Below are 7060 nucleotides of genomic sequence, written 5' to 3' on the forward strand. Positions count from 1 at the left end.
AGAAGATCCAGACTTCTACCATCTCTTCACCCACCACGCTCTGAAGAGCAACCCTCCCCACCCCACCCACAAAAGCAAGTGAGGCTCAGCAGGGGGACTAACCCAAGGAGCAATGAGGGCCATGCTGTTAGTGCGTGGACACTGTGCCCATTCCTCTGGCTGGGAGGACAATCACTGTACCCTGAGCCTGGGCCAGATGCTCTGGGGTTTCTGTGCCAAGCGGGGGCTACACGCAGAGGCACTGGGACACCCATCTCTCAGGAGAGCACCGAGAGCTGCAGAGGGCTCTGCTCCAGGGGGAGGAAGGCGGCTGAGCATGTGTAGCCCCCTCCTTGGTCTCACACCCCTGTGTCTGAGTGGAGGACTGTCGTGAGCATGGTAAGGGCTGAGGTCACGATGGGTAAGTGCCCCAAGTTGAGCAAGGTCAAAGGGTGCGGCTGGATCAAGCTGCAGGGAAGGGGAAACTGAGCCAGCACACAGATGCCCACTAGCCTGGACAGCCCACCCATGGCCCCAGGGTGAGAGTGGGAGGCAATTTCAGCAAGGGAGGTCTGGGGGCTTCCCTGGAGATCCCCTCCTCCCTCACAGCAGTATTTCCACAGACACTGGCCTCCCCCCATGCCTCCCCATGCCTGACACCCAGAGGGTCAGCCTCGTCAAGGGGATTCAAAGGGGTCTCAAGCAATTCCCTGCACCCTCCGCCCTCCCAGACCTGAGTCCCACCAAGTGCTGCACCCACACATACTTCCCAAGCCTTCTTGGCCTCCCTGCTCCCTGAACAGGTTCTGGGCCACTAGGCTGGCCTGGGACCCCAAGGGGACACGGGTGGTCATTTGTTCACCAGCCTCCATCCTTCTCTGGGATGGTCTTGGCTAAGCTCCACAGAGATGGCCCTGAGAGGGCCACCAGTCCCCAAGTCCACTCAGGGGAAAGGAAGGCAGGCAGAGGGAGGAAGGCAGAAAGCCAGGAGCAGGGGGCGGTGTCCTGTTTCCAGAACCAAATGTGGGACTGGGGAGCCGATGCCCCGTCATGGTGACCTGAGGAGATCAAGGCTCAGGGTTTCAAGGCTGTGGGCAGTGGGTTTAAAGGTCAAGGGCTCACAGTTTCAAGGTCATGAATGCTCAGCATCACACTGCCAGGCCTTTGCTCTGCAGCACGCTGGATGCAGAAAAACCACTTGCTTCGACGGGTAACCAAGAGTTCACTGATGGAGCCTCAGTGCCTTTGGGACCCTGCTACAGCCCCGGGCTGGGCTTCACCTCACTTGCTTGGGACCTGTCATCAGGTGGGGTTAGTCTTCAGAAAGGGACACCTGCTGAACAAAGGACCAGGGAGCCACAGGAAGACCCCCCGCGAAGAGGGACGACACAGCGGCTGCGTCGATGGACTCCCACATGAGAACAACTGAGAGCTGAGGCACGGGGCTGGGCTGTGTGTCCTCCTGCTGGACACGGGGCCCCTGTGTATGATGTCACCCGATCGCATCCACCACTCAACACACCTGAGCTCCGCGCAAGCTGCCTCTTGTGCTGGGTGACTGTGGGTCTGGCATCTGCTCAGTGTCATGCCCTCCCCCCACCGCCAGCAGGGCACAGCCCGCATGGCTGCCCGCTAAGCCCGGCACACACTGTGTCAGGGCCACTGTCTCAGCCAGGTGGCCTCATGACACTGGAGCCTCTGTGGTCCTTCCCAGTCAGCCAAGGAGGAGATGGAGGGCTCCCAGAGGGCCTGCGATTTGTACCATATCAACCCACAGTCTGATTTCCTGGTCTCAAAGGCACTGCAGAAGCACATGCCACGCCGGGGCCTCACACCCAGTCTGCAAGGCAGCAGGTCCTTCTTGTGCAGGGATCATGTGGCCTGGGCTGAGGGAGGGTGTGCAGGGAGCCAGGGGACTTGGGGTGAGGGGTGGGTGTGCTGGGAGCAGAGCTAGGTGATGGCTACACTGTTCCCTGCCTTGAAATTCGTGCACAGGGGGAAATGCCTGCAGGAAACTGGGCCGCCTGCTCATTGTGTGGGAGCACAGTGCTGGCCCCCCGCAGGCAGCACCCTTGGCTCCCAGCAGCAAGCTTAGAACAGATCAGAGGTGAGGTGGGGGGGGGGGGTGTGGCTTAGAGGGAACATCCCTGTCCCCAGAACTGCCGGGACCCCCAACTGCCAGCGCTGCACACGGGTCATTAGAGAACTGACTGCCACGGGCTCGGCTGTTTGGCTGGGCCAGCAGGTCATGTCCAGGATCTCGGGGCCGCCCTCCTGGTGGCCTCCCTGGGCCAGTGTCCCCAGGAGTACATTCTGATGTACACCAGCCAAGGCTCTGCTCAGGAGCACACCTCAGGGTAGTTTGCTTTGCTGCGCTTCTCGGGCACTCTGATTTCGGCTTGTTTGTTTGTTTGTTTTGTTTTGTTTCAAGATCATTTATTGGGGGCTCTCACAGCTCTTACAATTCATACCTCAATTGTATCAAGCGCATTTGTACATCTGTTGCCATCGCCATTTGTTCAACATTTGCATTCTACTTGAGCCCTTGGTATAAGTTCCTCTTTTTACCCCCTCCCCCACCCGCGTGACCCCTCAATAAATTACACATTATTATTATTTTCAGATCTTACACTGACCACTGCCTCCTTTCCCCCGTGATTTCTTCCCCTCTCCTCTCAAATGGAAGAAGTGGACCAGCCTGCACCGCTGCCCCTCTGCCATTTCCCGCAGCATGAGCTCCCGTCCTGCCCCTGGGTCCTCGCTGGTCCAGCTCACAAGGCTTCCGATTCCCACACTGCTCTGTGGTCCCTGACCACAGGACGGTGTTACAGGGACGCCTGGACACCGTGGGACTCAGCTCACCGTGAAACCTTATCCCCTGGTTCTGGGGCTGAGCCCGTGGAACCTCAGGGTCTGCGGGCACTTTGGCCTCTGGGCATGGTGGGGAAAGCGGGGTTTCCACACAGGGATCCCTCACAGTAGGTGGGGAGACATCCACTCTGGCAGATGTCCTACATTCATCAGGGTCTGTGCAGACTGAGTGTCCCACACCGTGTCCCCCAGTCTCCGCGGCCCCAAGGATTCAGCAGTGGCAGACCCGGTCTGCACACACACAGCTTCTGGCTGCCAGCTCCATGATGCTACTGGACCGCCTGGGCCGGACATTTAGCCCGCAGGCCAGAACCCACTCACAAAGCCGGCCGGCCGCTGGGGCCCCAGGAGCCAGCTGTTACTCGGGCACTGCCCTGCCGCTTCTGGCTGTGTTTTATCTTGGGCGACAGTTTCCCTGTTTCAGACACATGGGTGGGGATGCTAAGTCCCTGCTGGGTTCCTCCCAGCCCCGAGGGGCAGACAGTGCCTGACAGTTTGGAAGGAGACTGATCTCCCGGATTTTCTTCCCAAGCACCAATGGGTGGGTTGGAACCTCCAACCTCCCAGCTGGTCCTGGAGTGCTTCGCCCCAGAACAAGGGTGCCCAGAGTCCGTGAGGATGCAAAGAGCAGTGGGGGAGTAAGCATGTACCTTCCCGAATGCTGTGTGTACCTGTGTGTGTAAGCATATGCGTGTTTGTGCCTGCACACAACAATGTGTAAAAATGGCCAGCAATGGAAAACTGTAGGACCCGTGCCCATGCCTGGCCATGCCTCACTGTGGGGCTCCCTAGGGCCCCGTGCTCCCCACCGGGCCACAGGCACAACCTGGGTGCCCCTGGAGGGCAGACTCTCCCGTCTGCAGATGGCCTGCTTTCAGGACGAAAGCCAGACCTCAGACTGGCCATTTCCAAAGGTCCAACAGCAGGCAAGGAATGCTACCTAACACAGTGTTCTGCCAGCTCCCCCACCACCTTGGGGTGCCCCCCACCCCCTTCTGAGGCACCTCACATATTCGGCCAAGACACCCAGACTCCATGTGGAGCATTGGCCTGTCCCCTCCTGGGTCAGCCCTTAGACCTCGGCGGGCAGGTCCTGGTGACTGCAGGGAGGGTTTGACCGGTCGCACAGGGAAGGATGGTAAATGATGGCAGAGGACGGGCTATTAGCAACATCTTCCCTTCCTTCCTACACACCTTCACTGGCCTCTATGAGAGTCTCTGCCGGGAGGCTCACAAGGGACCCATGCTGGCACTGTACCCCAGGAGTGGTTGGGGACACGTCCTCGGCAAACCCAGGGTCTCAGAGAAAAAACAGCGATCAGGTCCAGCCCCTGCCCAGGGCAGACATGCCAGGCCACATGGGGGCCGTAAGAGAACACAAGCCTTCTAGAATGTTCCCTTCATTGAAATGCACTCCGGTCTCTTCTCTCTCCAGCACTTCAGGGCGCTGGGGTGGAGCTGACTCTGGTCCGGGTCTGATTATGAATGGCCTCCCAGCTCTCCAAGGCCTATGCTGGGCTCAAGCAAGGCCTTCCCAGCCTCGACCACAGACCCCCAGGCCTCTGCCTGCCAGCCTGCCTCCGCTCCAGGGCTCTGCGACTCCTTCCTCCCTGAAACCCTTTCCCACAGCCAGCAACCAACCCTGAAGGAGGCTGTGGACCCGGGCACAGCTGCTGGCCAGCCCTGAGCTCTCCGTGCCTGATGAGAAAGACCTAAGTCCACTGGCCTGCAGGAGAGGCACTCAGAGACTGGCTGTCGGCACCAGTTCCCAGGAGGCTAGGGCAGCAATGGTGATTGTGCAGACCCCTGGCGGCATCGGGCACCGTCCAGACCTCAGCCCCACATCACTCCACCCTCACTGGCTCAAGACAGCTGATGCTGTGTACGGCAGTGCCAGACGGGACGGCACAGGTGGGAGGGACAGGTGGGAGGGTGAGGCCTGTGCGCTGCATGATGGGGGTAAATACAGGCCAGCGTTACCAGCCCACCAGCCACTCCAACGGAGAAAGACGAGGCCGCTTGCTTTGGAAAGGTTTACAGTCCCAGAAGCCCACAGGGGCAGTTCTACTCCATCCTAGAGGGCAGCTGTGAAGGAGGATGCCCTGGAGGGCAGTGGGGAGCGCTGGGCAGGGCTGGCTACACACACACACACACACACACACACCTCCTGAAGGGCTGGGTGTGCTCTGCTCTGGTAGCACATCCCCAGTGTCACACCCCACACACAGTCCCCGTTACCCTCACAGGGCAGCAGTAGCCCTGAGCTCCGGGAGCAGCTGTCCTTCCCTGATGTCCCTGTCCTCCGAGTCTCCCCGGGTCCCAAGCCTGAATCCCTCTATTGTGGCCTGGAAGCCTGGCCTGAGCCTCCAGAGCCCTGCCTCCTTTTTTTAAGGCTTCCTTCCTCCTGACCCTGTTACATAAACCCTTCAGGAGCATTCAGAGAGCAGAGTCCCTGCCGGACACACCCTCCACGACAAAAATCCGAGTCTGGAAAACGGGGATGGCTTTTCCAATTGATGCCTGCTGCCTGGCCTCCCTGCTCGGAGTCCCGGCACAATCGCTGAGACTGAGGGATGCTGCCTCTTCACCGGGAGCTACCTATCACCAGTCCTTGTCACCCTGATACAACGGCAGCCACTCACACCAGGCTCCTGAGCTGTCCCACACACACTCCGTGCACCCCCAAGCCCACTTTGGCAGCGGTGGTTCACTCACTCACCAAGCCTGTGAGGGGCAGAGTGGCCATGGGTTGCTGTGCCCACCTCTATCCTGTCCGAGGAGATTGCTCCTTGGGCCCGGGCAACAGTGGCAGTGTCAGCCGGGTCCGGCTGAGCCCGGTTGCCAGGCCAGCCCCCGCGGCTGCCTCTCTAGACACCCCACAGTCCTATTCATCTTGGCATACAGTGGAAGGCAGGCCGGCTGGCCAGCCAGAGGGGGATGGGGTTAGCCACAGGGTGACCTGTATCTCGGCACAAAAGCCAAACGTGGATAAATGGCTCCCCGGGTCCCCCATTCTTCACCCCTGAAAAAAAAACAAAAACCCAGCTTCCTGGAAATGGCTATTTAAATAGCTCTTTCCCACTTGTCCGCAGACAACAAGTGACAATGGTCTCCCTCCAGCCGGCCAGCCTCCCTCCTGCCTGCCTGCCAGCACGCTGCTCGGAGACAGAGGGCCCGAGCCCGGAGCCTGGGAGCAGGCACGGCCTCTTGAGCTCTCAGGGGGCCCTGATGCTCCCCAACCTCTCCCTCCACCATCCCAAATGTCCCCACAAGGGTCTCTCGGAGGGAAATTCGGGCACCAGGGCACCTCTGAGGGACAGGCAGAGCGTATGAGGCCCCAAGGAATGAGGGACAGTGGTTCCAACTGGCTTTCTAGCACCCCAGCAAGTGAAACAGAGTGACCCCAACTTCTCCCAACCTGCCGATGGGCAGATCACTGGGCATCGAGCTCCGCCTGCTCACCTGCACACCTCCTTTCTCCCCACGGCCACTGACGGACACCAACTGCCCCACATGTGCGCACTTCCAGGGAAATACTGTAGCTTCGGGGCAAGGTGGAGACACAGTTACTCACATCTGTAAGAGCTGGCTAGGACCCCCGGCAACTCCCAACCTGAGACCCGCGGCCCTGGGGCAGAGCCAAGCAGACACCAGCACCTCTCCACTCTGGGGACCTTCCCACCCCTCCCGGCCACTCCTGCTCCAATGGCTGGGACTCCCTTATTCCTGGTCACTGCTGACACCTGGGGACACAGTCTCTTTGCCCAGCATCCCCTACAGAGGGATGGCCCCCCGGGTGAAGCAGCAGAACACTCGCCTGCCGGTCCCCTCCAAACAGGTCCCCTCCAAACAGGAAGGAAGGAGCCAGCCGCTGGCTGGAGTGAAGCACTTCCCCCAGCCGGCCCTCCACACGGGCCTGGGGGACAGCTGCTGGAGGGCACAGCCACCAACTGAGGCCAGCCTCTGGGCTCTGCCAGGAGTGGGAAGGCTGGGAGAGGCTCCGGGAGCCCCAAGCCCTGCGGTGGACTGCCCACTCCTGCAAACGGGTAGCCTGCAGCTGTTGCTCAGCGGACTCCCCTGCTGGCCTCAGCTGCCTGGCTTTCCCGAAGCCCGGCCCACCATTCTGGGTGGAAAAAAGGGACCCAACCAAGCCCAATGAAGTGTGTGTGTGTGTGGGGGGGCTCTCCTGACTACCTGATGCCCAGCAACC

The sequence above is a fragment of the Echinops telfairi genome, unplaced genomic scaffold (assembly GCF_000313985.2).
Source record: "Echinops telfairi isolate 266 unplaced genomic scaffold, ASM31398v2 ScPeMD7_2;HRSCAF=8, whole genome shotgun sequence".
Classification (NCBI taxonomy): Eukaryota; Metazoa; Chordata; class Mammalia; order Afrosoricida; family Tenrecidae; genus Echinops; species Echinops telfairi.